Raw genomic sequence first — 11,071 nt, forward strand, 5'->3', positions numbered from 1 at the left:
CCGTGCTCAGGGGACGTGAGAGGTGCTGGCCCAAGCCAGGAGCTGGGGGCCAGGGGCATCAGCTTCTCCAAGGAAAGAAAGACAAATGTATGGGTGTTAGACAGGAGATAGACCCACGATTCCCCAGGCATGAACGGCCATGGTAACAGGTGTCCAGCAATTATCAGCATCCAAGATGGGTCAGCAGAGAGCGGAGAGAGCAGAAAGATGGAGCCTGAGACACGGGGGAAAGGAACCATCACCAGATGCTGCTGTGTGCCTGGCACTGGGCTGGGTACGAGGCATCACTGAATCCGCCAATAACCCACGAGAAGTAGTGTCTCTACGGACGAGGGGCGGGACACGAGCCTCAGAGAGGGGAATTCACTCCTCCAAAGATGCACAGCTTCTAGAGGACAAAACTTGATTTTCCCATCGCATTTGCCTAAACCTAAGGTGTCTTCTGGAATAGTCTCATTCAATAACTTATTGGTATGTGTTTTAGGGGGGTGTGGAATAGGGATTGATTTTTTGAAAGTGAGAATGTAAATTAATTGAGAAGAAAGAAAGGAGACACTCCCCTGTGGGTCTGGGAGGTGATGCAGACCTGACTGGGACCCAGTGGTCTGGGGACAGCCCCCAGGTATCTCCAGGGTTTTCCTCAGAGCCCTATCTTCTTGAGGCTGGCTCCAGCAAATATGGCTTCCGGTCAGGTTTCCCCAGGCACCCCCGAACCCCCAACACCTCCCCCATACACACACCCACAGGAAGCTTGTTCCTAGTGTCTGCAAAGTCTCACTACACCCCTGGGGGGGGGTCTGCTTTTTAAACCTACCTTATAATGATGGCTTGAAAGGCTGTGACCCTGGAGATGAGATTTCAAGAGCTGACCAAAAGCATTTTAGGGTGTGGGGATATCTCTCTTGTCCCCCTAATATCATACCACGTAGAGCATTGTCTTCTCCCGTCTGTGCCTTCAATAAATACACAAGATTATGGGATTCTGTGTTGAAGGCACAGGATAGGAAACCTTTGGCCGGGACCAGGGGAAACCCTTAAATCTGCCTCCCCGGTATTTGATGCTTCTTTTGCCTCCTTTAAGTAAGAAGACATTTCTTTATTTGCATGATCTGACCTGTCAAAACATTTCACTTCTAGTGCTTGTTTTGGAAAATTCCAGCCGATGCACAAACTCAGTTCCTCCCCTGGCCCTCAGCACCCACCTGCCCCATTCAGGGGACTGTCAGTATCTGTCATCACGGCCACCGGGCCCTTCTGGAAAACGATCTGACAATTCCATAGAATGTCAGCCATAGAGTCACTGTATAAGCCCACGATTCCACTCCTAGGCATATGCTCCAGAGAAATGACGACAGAACACATACGTGTCCATAAATATAAGTAAGTAGTAAGTTAGTAAGTTAGTAGCGAAAGTCCTAGTAGCCGAGAGGTGGAACTAGCCCAAATTCCCATCCGTTGGTGAAAGGAAACAAAGCCTGGTATATCGGAACCCTGGAATTCTACTCGGCAATAAGAGGGGAAGTGCTGGATGACCATGAAACCATGAAGCCAAGTCAAAGACGCCAGTCCCCAAAGACCACACATTATATGTTCCCACGCATAAATATCCAGAATGGGCAAACGTATTCAGACACAAGGTAGACTTGTGGTGGCCTCGGTCTGGGGAGCTGGGGTTGGGGAGGAATGGTGAGGCATTGCTAATGGGGATGGGGTTTCTTTTGGGGTTGATGAGAATGTTCCACAACGGATTTTGGCGATGATTTTGCACAACTCTGTGATGATACAAGAACCACTGAATTGTGCTCTTCAAATGGGTCAGTCGGATGGCATGTGAGTGATATGTCACTGAGGTTTTTAAAAACAAGCAAGACAATGCACGGTGCTTGCATACCCCCCACCCGGCCTCTGACACCTTGCTTGCCCCTGCTGATGGCAGGCTTTTTACCTATCCTTTTGCCACGTACACAGACCTGTTGCCTGGTTTCCCATCCTTCGACTAGCCACCCTCCCCCTGGGTACACCTGCTTCTGCCTACCCCAGCCTGGGCTCCCCACCCAGTGTGCCCTGTTTCTCTGATCCACATCTCTGGTCTCGCCAGCCACCTGGGCTGGAGCCTCCTCCCACTGGGCCAGACAGGGAGTGTGGCTGTCCCAGGACCCTGAGACCTCAGAGTCCCCACCAGGAGATCTGCTCTGCATGGGACCAGGACCGCCCACGTGGGCAGGCTCCCCACTTCTTGGCCATGCCAATGTCATGGTGTACTAGTCTCGAGGGCGGCCCTGGGACAGACAGCTGGGTTCGAATCCTGGCTCGGTTGCTTACCAGCTGTTACAGGCTAAATGGTGCTCCCCGGCTGTTCATATGTTCATATGTTAAAGCCCTAACCCCCAATATCTCACAATGTGACTGCATACGGAGGTGGTAATTTGAGAGGTGATAAAGTGAGGTGAGGTCCTAAGGGTGGACCCTCATCCAATAGAGCTGGGGTCCTTCTAAGAAGAGATTAGGACACACACACAGAAGGAGGCCACAGGAAGGCATGAGGAGTCCACTGCTGTCCACAGCCACAGAGAAAGGCCTCCAAAGAAACAGCCCCGCCTACACCTTCAGCTCAGACCCGAAGCCTCCAGAACCGTAAGAAAATTAATTTCTGTTGTTTAAGGCCCCCGGCCCATGCGACTTTGTTACGGCGGCCCGAGCCAACTAATACACTAGTTACATGACCTTGGGCGAGGCTTTCCACTTCTCCATGCCTCAGTTTCCTTATCTGTCGAAGGAAGATACTACTGGCACCTACTTCCTAAGGTTTCTGAAAATTAATGTGAGGGCCTAGACGGTGTCTAGCACACTGTAAGTGCCATGTGTCTTCCTATTATTAATATTAACATTCTTTTTATTCTACATGGGGACACCACTCAATAAAGATTTCCAGGCCTGAAGATGTCAATCAAAGGTCTGAGCTTTACTTTAACCCTTACCCTTTTAGATTCACAAAAGTATGCCAAGCGAGCACCTGAGTGGCTCAGTCAGTGAAGCCTCCAACTCATGGCTTCAGCTCAGGTCATGATCTTGGGATTGGGAGATCAAGCCCCCTGTGGGGCTCTGCATCAGCATGGGATCTGCTTGGGATTCTCTCTCTCTCTCTTTCTCCCCCTGCCCCTGTTCTATCTCTCTCTCACTCCTCTCTCTCTCTCTTTCTTTCTCAAATAAATAAATAAATACATAATGTCTTTAAAAAAAAAAGTTTGCCAAGAAATATACACAAAGCTGTTAGGATATTTTCACTACCTTATTTGATAGAGGAGAAGCTGGAAACAATGTCTCACTAGTCAGATAACTTAAGGGAACACCATACAATGGGCCACGATGCAGCCATTCACAAAAGAAGGTAGCGCTGGGTGTCAGGTCGTGAACATAGAGGGATAAGCAAACACACAGAAACACAGAACTGCATTGCTCAGCACCATGGGCACTGTGTGACCCTCTTAACGTAAGTAAATAAATACACTATGTTATGCACATATAGAAACGTCAATGCTATTGTGTATACTTTATTTGCTTAGAAAAAATCCATTGACAGAGCTTATACAGGACAGAAACCAGCAAAGAGAATACCAGCAAAGAGGCTCTAACATTTTACCTTACACCTTTCTGAGATTAATGTTTTACTTAAAAAAATAATACAACAGGGATTATCTGGGAAATGAATGAAAAACTTCAGGGTTTTGTTTTCTTTATTTTTCCTTGTTAAAATAACAACAACAAAAGCCCTTAAAAAGAGGTTCTTGTAAAACTCCCAACTCCAGATGGACTGCCCTACCCAGGCCCCGGACTCATGGGTTGGCCCATCACTGTTCCCTACCACGTAAAGGTCAGAGGCCAGGATGGCAGCCCAGTTCTGCCACAGCAGGGGGTGGTTTCTGGAGCAGTCCTTAGCCAGCTTCAGCCTCAGCCTCCCCATCAGTAAAATGGAACACCTGCCGCTGCCCCACCACATCGCAGGTCGTGGTGGCATCCAAGTCACGGTGAGAACTTGGCTGTCTGTGTTCTACATTCCTCCCATGGGGCCAGTTCTAGAGCCTTCAAGATGCCGAGTAAAACTGTAGGGTCCAGAAGACTCCAGAGGCCATTCTGGGATCCTTCTGCTTGTGTGACTGTCATGTCACTTACATCTGGTCACTGGCGCATCCGAGCAGTTCAGTGAGCCGTGGACTCAGGGTACAAGAGCTGAGACCGAGGCCCTGGCTCCCGGGGCTCCCAGGCTGGTACACAGAACAAGTCCAGGACAGCGTGGAGCTCTGTAAGGAGTCAGAGAAAGAGGGAGAGGTTCCTTCCAGCTGGAGGATTGGGAAAGTTTCTGGAAAGTGGAGAAAGGGGGCAGTGTCTATGCCTAGAGAGATGCGGGGGAAGGGATTCCTGCTGGAGAAAACTGCAAGAGAAGGAGCCCAGGTTGGCAGGAAGAGAGAGAAAGACCTAACTCTAGGTTCTCAGGGGACTGGGACAGGACTCTGTCCAAACAACAGCACCCCAGGCTCCAGGCCCTTGATCCCCATGTGTCGCTCTGTGCCCCGGGCATCCACGGCTGGGGCTGGCTGCTGAGGGGCTCTCCCCAGGCCTCTGTCACCTGATATTCGGGGACAGCCGCATCTTCCCCTCAGGGGCCTGCCATTCACCCAAAGGCCACCAGACCCCTCACAAACGCATCCTTTTAGGAAAAGCATGTTGGGGGGTTTATTCAAAGTCTCAGCCCACATGAGCTAAAGGCTGGTGTCCTTGAGCTGTATCCACTGCGTGAGACCCTGGTCACGGGGAGCCGGGCGTGGCCTCTTCCTGGCAGGCACCACCTGGAGACCACAGGGCTCAGGAAGGGAAGAGCTGCCCAGTGTCACGTGTGGCTGGTCAGTAGAGGAACCAGGGCAGGATTTTAGGCCCTGTGCTCCCAACTCAGGGCTTCCCTCCACCATCGCTGCCGGGGAAGGCTCCGGAAAGACAGCTGTCACTTGCCCTTGACTCCCTAACCCTGCACCGTTAGCACCATCGTCTCACAGATGACAGGCGAAAGCCCCTGCACAAAGTAGAGCCACAGGACTAGAGCAGGGCCCTGCAGGCCTCACGGCTGCCGGCACATTTAAATTCCAGAATCGCCACCCAGAGGGGAGAGCCCCATCCTTCCACCCACCCATCCGCCCATCCGCCTGGAGGGCCTGACCTTGGCTGCATTCAGAGGGCTCGCCCTGTACATCAACAGCTCCCTGAGTCTGGAGATCCAGAAAGGACCGTTCACTAAGCACTTGGCCCCAGAACTGCTTCTAGGTGTTAGGAATATAGCAGTGAGGGGAGAAGAAGGTGGCCCTCGTGGAACTTTAATTCTTTGCAGAAGGGGTGGCGATTAGAAAGGAGACTCTGTGTGGTCATTTCTCTGTCCCTTATTTAAATTCAGTCCCACAGGCCACTGATTTCCTGTCTCCCTCTTCTTTCTGCACACAACCCACTGAAGACCTTTTGGAATCCAGAAGGCCCTCAGGGACGGTCCTGCCCCGCCCTCTCTCCTCCTGTTCCCCAAGTTGGCTTTGCCTTTAACCCTGGTCTTCCTTCTCTTTGCCCCTGCCCTGCTCTCCGCAGGACAGGCCCCTGTCTCCTCAAGCTCTCTCCCCAGAACTTTCTCTTTCTGTAAAGGGGTGGGGGTGGGGGTAGGGGTTGGAGGGGGTGGAGATGGGGGGCAGGCAGGAGGCAGCCGGCCTCCGGGCTCACGCCAGCCTGGGGAGTTCAGGGAGGACCTCGGCCTGCTGCAACCCTACTCACAGGCTGGGCTCTGCAGGCTGGCCCACTGGGAAGTCAGCCATGTGGGTTTCCTGTGTCCCCGGACATCCCCAGCGCCCTCCTGGGCTCCAAATTATGCCAGTCACCATTTAGTGAGTGCTTTGTCCAGCCCAGGCTTGGGCTCAGCCCTTACAAGCCTCCTGACAACCAGACAGCTCCAGAGGGCAGGCACCTTCCCTGTAACTTTGCTGCGGAGACTTCCCAAGGTTACAGGACAGAAGAGTAGCAAGGTCAAGGCTGGCTATGCCTGACCCACATGCTCAGGCTGCTGCTCTGTCTCCCTGCCATCTCCTGACCTTCTCTCCTGAGCAGCTTCTTTTGTCCTCTAGCAGTGGCCAATGAAACCCACAACACGTGTCACTGGGGTGTCTCCATTTCATAGAGTGAATGTTCTTCTGGACCCAGATGATGTATCTGCAGTGGTGGGATTTCAGGCGGATGGGGGCAAAGCCGAGAATTCTCATTTGGGAATAAGGCTGTCTCAGAGGTCCCACAACCAGCCCATCCTGCCGATCCTCTCTTCTGCTCCCATAAAACCAGCCCCTCCCTGCCAAGTCAAGCAACTAGACACCTCCATTCCCCTGTTCACTATTTACCCAGCTTGGCTCCAGGGCAAATGTTCTAGACCTACTAATTATCACAAGATAATTAGGGATGGGGAAATCCAGGCACAGATAAAATCGGCGCCTCCCCCCACCTACCCTCACACTCCCCCGGTCTCCCTTTTAAATCCGGCTATGCTGTGTCTCCCTGTCCTCCCCAGCCCGCAGCTCCCACTGGACCAAGCCAGGCCATCTCCAAAGTGCTCAGAGGAGAGCTGAGCAGTGCTCAGGCCTGCCCCGGCCTCTTGAGTCATGTTGAAATTCCCATAGAAAGCCTCCTTCCACCCATCCTGGAGGTCTGGGGCACCAAAAGGGGCCACGGTCCTGGCTCCTCACCCCCACAGTTCAGACCGCCTCTCCTCCTTCCCACCTCCCCACTGAGATGCCAGGAAAAGCTGGACAGGATAAGCATCCTTGACCAGACATCCATGCTCCTAGGAACAGACCAGTTCGTTTCAGGCCCCCGGATTGTGGACATTTTTCATACATGTTTGTTCTCCGAGAATATGTTACAGCTTATGGAAGATCCTCAGAGAGCCCTGGGACCCCCAAAGGGGTAAGAACCTCTGGGCGAAAGTGTCCCTGAATGGTTGGGAGCCCCAGCCACCAGTAGCAGAACCATCTGCCCCCTCCTACCCCATGAGGTGCCATGCACCTCAGTTTCACTCTCTGAGAAATGGGATCACAATGATCTCTCCCACCCAAGGTTGTCATGAGGATTGAAATAAAAGGGGTACACCAAGCTAAGTACCAAACCTGATTCCTGGCCCGTACGCAGTACTCGGTACCTGTTGACTATGATTTCTCATCCCCGTTGAGGAAAGGAGGTGGGCTCAGAGAGGCTGATGGACTTGTCTGGGGTCGTGCTTCGCCCAGCCCCACCAGCAGCCTTCCCTGGAGCAGAGGCTGGGCTGGAAGTGGGCAGATGCCACTGGGCCAGCTGTCACCGGAAGATGGTGCGGCGGCGTGGGTGGTCAGGTCAAGAACAGAGATGACAGCTGAGTGGTTGGGACACTGGAGGAAGGGCTCAGGCCGTCCTTGGCATTTGAGCTTAGCAGAGCCGAGTTCCACTCCATTCCCATTCATGGGCTGGGCAAGCTCCCGGCCCCCTTGGGAGTCCTGTTTCTTGCCTCTAAGCTGAGGTGGGTACAGAACCTATCAGGGGCCTTTTAGCCCATCAAGGGAACAGACTGATGTGTCTCAAAATCTCAGGCTACGTCCAGGAACTTGAAACAGGCTGCTGTGGGGATGCTGGCCGGAGGAGTCCCAGAAGCCGGAAGCCGTCAGGCCCAAAGGCATCAAGCTCCAGCATTAGAACTTCAGAGGAGTCCCAGACCCAGTGATGCTGTGACGTCCCCTGAGCAAACTGGGGGCCAGCCACGCACTGCTGGGGTCTGAACGGCCAGTCTCAAATGAGGCTGAGGGTTCCAAAGCCTTGGTTTCCTCCGCAGATCACTGCAGCCTGGCCCCTCCAATTGGAACTTTAAAATCCCCGGGAGAGCCAAAACACCACTTGATCACGCAACCAGGCCCACCTTGGTGGGCAGCCATGGCCTGTGGAGCTCACCCAGCTGCACACATCAGGTAGGCAGCCATGGCAACCCCAGAGTCACTGCAGAGAGCACTGGAAAAGCGGGGCCTGCCTCTTTGGGGTGGCAGTGTGGCTCAAGGCCGGGGAGGCCTGTGCAGAGCACAAGAGTCAAGCAGAGGCTTGGACTCCTGCAGAGGTCTCAGGTTAGGCAGGCTGCTTCAGGGAGGGAAGAGGGAGTCGGGAGGGAAGGAGATAGAGGGGGAGGAAAGTAAAGGAGGGAGGAAGGGGGAGGGAGGGAAAGAGACAGGAAAAGGGAGGGAGGAAAGAGGTAGGAAAAGAGGAAGATAAAGAGGGAGAGAAGGAGGGGAAAGAAGGGGAGGGAGGGGGAGAGAGGAGAAGGGAGAGGGAAGGAGGGAAGGAAAGGGAGAGGGGAGAGGAGAGAACAGAGGAGGGGAAGGGAAGGAGGGGAGGAAAGGGGGGGAGGAAGGGGTGGAGAGAGGAAAAGGGATAGGGAAGGAGGGAGGGAGGGGGGAACATAGGGGGAGAAGGGGAGGAGGGGAGGAGGCCTTTTAAGCCTCCCCATCCCTCCCTCTTCCAGGCAAAATATTCTTTCTCTAGAAAATAATAATAATAATCCCCCCCTTCACCCTTCTCCTTTCTGAACAAGAGCTTTGTAACACTAGACGCCTGATCCGAAAATAACTATTTTGCCCTTAGACAGAGTCGCTTTTTAACAGGAGAAGCTGAGACATTTTGAAAGCCACCCCTGAGGCGAGGAGGTTATGCAGAAGGCACTAATTGTCAGCGCTCCCCAAGGGCAGCCCTGTGTTCCCAGGGAAGGCGGTGGGAAGCCGAGCTGTCAGCGCCTGGGTCCTGGGGGAGCCCACCTCCCCACACTCAGCCCGCCAGGCCAGCTTCCCGCCCGGCGCAGAGGAGATAAAACACAGGAACACAGATGATATTACATAACCGAAGCGGGACTGAACATTTTCAGCAAATTACCTCTGTTATGAGCTCTGCCATAAAATCGCCTCACAAGTGAATTTAGTTTTTCTTCCCTCCGTGCCCAATCAATTAGCACATGAGTAATACCAAGCCCATTAGGACAAACCGATGCCCGGGGAATTATGTCATCCGCTATAGAAATGATTGCTTAATATACCAGTTGGCTCCGAGGAGCCCTTAGCCACACACAATCTTGCCATAATCAATAGCAACCGTCAAAGGAAGCTGTTTCTCCCACCAGAACGCTGCTGGGTGGCGCGGGGGCCAGGCCCCGGCCAGGTCGCAGAGCTGAGTGGGCCCCCAGACTGGTGTGACCCCCTCCTCCTCCCCATTCAAAGCCAACAGGAGCAACCCAGTGGTGACAAAGAGAAACAGAAAGACAGGAAGGGCGCCGGGGCTGCCCTGGAATTGGAATCCAAGCGGGAAAGGGAAGGGGTCTAGACTTCTCTCCTCCTCCGTATTTCCTAGCAACCGCAGAGTGGGCTCTCCCAGGGAACGGCGAGAGGCTCCCACAAGGCTTGAACCCTTATGGAACGGAGCGTGTAGGGCGAGAACGTGTGTGTGCACGCGGGCACGTTGTCACGCACGGGCCGTGTGCATGTATTTACATGTATGCGTGTGAGTCAGGCGGGCACACGTGTGTACGTGTGGGTGTGCACGCTGGCAAACATGCACAGGCACCAAGTGTCTCTCTGAAGGCAGGTGCGTCCCGTGCTCCCATCACTCCCAGGAGGCAGCGGCCCCACACAGTAGACGTCCTGCTGCATCGGTTTGTCCTGTTAGAACCCTGGGCGGAAGGACCCAAAGGAAAAGCTGAGAGCAACCTCCCCTCCGGGACGGGGAAGCGGGGGGGAACCAGGTGTGGTGCTAACCCACCTGAGAGGCACCCGGAAGGGTACATCCCCTGACCTCCCTGGGCCGGGGCTGCCTCCTTGGTACCATGAGACGTCAGCATGCAGCCAGAGGGCTGCAGGGTGAGTTAGAGCACAGAAAGTACAGAGCGTGCCTGCCGGAAGACGTGGCCACCAAAGTAAGGCTGTTGTTCCAAACCCCGAGCTCCTGGCATCTGCTTGGGTGCGGAGAACCAGATCTCTGTCCCCTCGCCTCTCCAGGTCCGGCCTTGGGAGCCGCTCCATTTTCCTCCCAGCTTTTCAGGGATTTGCGCTATCCCCCAGAACTGGCAGATCCCAAGGGGATGGAGAATTTGCAGCCTCAGCCTGGGGTCTTCTTGCCCGGGACGACCCCTCTGCCCTGGACTAGTCGTGGCCAGGGACTCTGTTATCAGGACCCACGATCTGCTGTACTGCTTCCTACCAAGAGGCTCCAGGGCCTAGGGCTGGAGAATGGGTCTCAGGTCTGCGCAGGGTCCAGCCTCTCAGACCCAGGAATTCTCTGGTGCAACCCCTTCCTTCTTTACACATAAGGAGGTGGAGGTTTCCGAGGCCGGCCAGTCAGTTAGAGCTAGGGCCTGCACCAGGCCCAGGGATGGGGGTCTCCCATGGGATTTTGTTCCCAGGACAATGGGTGTGGGGAAACAAACACGCTGGGAGGGAAAACAGACCTGGAGCTCTGAGGAGGGGTCGATGAATGGATACCCGGGTGCTGGGGAGAAGCAGGGAACTGGGTGCAAAATTGCTCAGTCATCTGAAATGCTGCATTTTGGGGAGCTCGCTGACAACCGTCTTCTCCTCCCAGGGCTTAGTTTATCCATCCATAAAATGGAAAAATGGACTCTGAGAGCCCACAGCCCTCCCAGCTCTGATGTTCTGGGATTGGACTGTGGGGCCCCGAGGGCATGACTGATGTGAATTATCACTTTTTGGGCAGCTGGAGATGGAGAGGACCAAGTGGAGAGATTCTGGGGAGGTGTGGCTGAGTCCCCAAGGCCAGGAGGCACTCCTTGAGCCCCTCCTCCATCCCCACCCCTGAATCACCCATGAATGATTGGGGGAAGGCTTCTCTTTTTCTAATCACACGCGGTGACTCCAGACAGGCAGCCCGGCAGAGACGTGGCACGTGCTTCTGGATCTTTCACTCACTGTTCAACCTGGAGTGGTCCCATGGTTTTTCTTTCTTTTTCACTTGTTTTTGTTTTTAAGATTTATTTATTTGA

The sequence above is a fragment of the Meles meles genome, chromosome 6 (genome assembly GCF_922984935.1).
Source record: "Meles meles chromosome 6, mMelMel3.1 paternal haplotype, whole genome shotgun sequence".
NCBI classification, from domain to species: Eukaryota; Metazoa; Chordata; class Mammalia; order Carnivora; family Mustelidae; genus Meles; species Meles meles.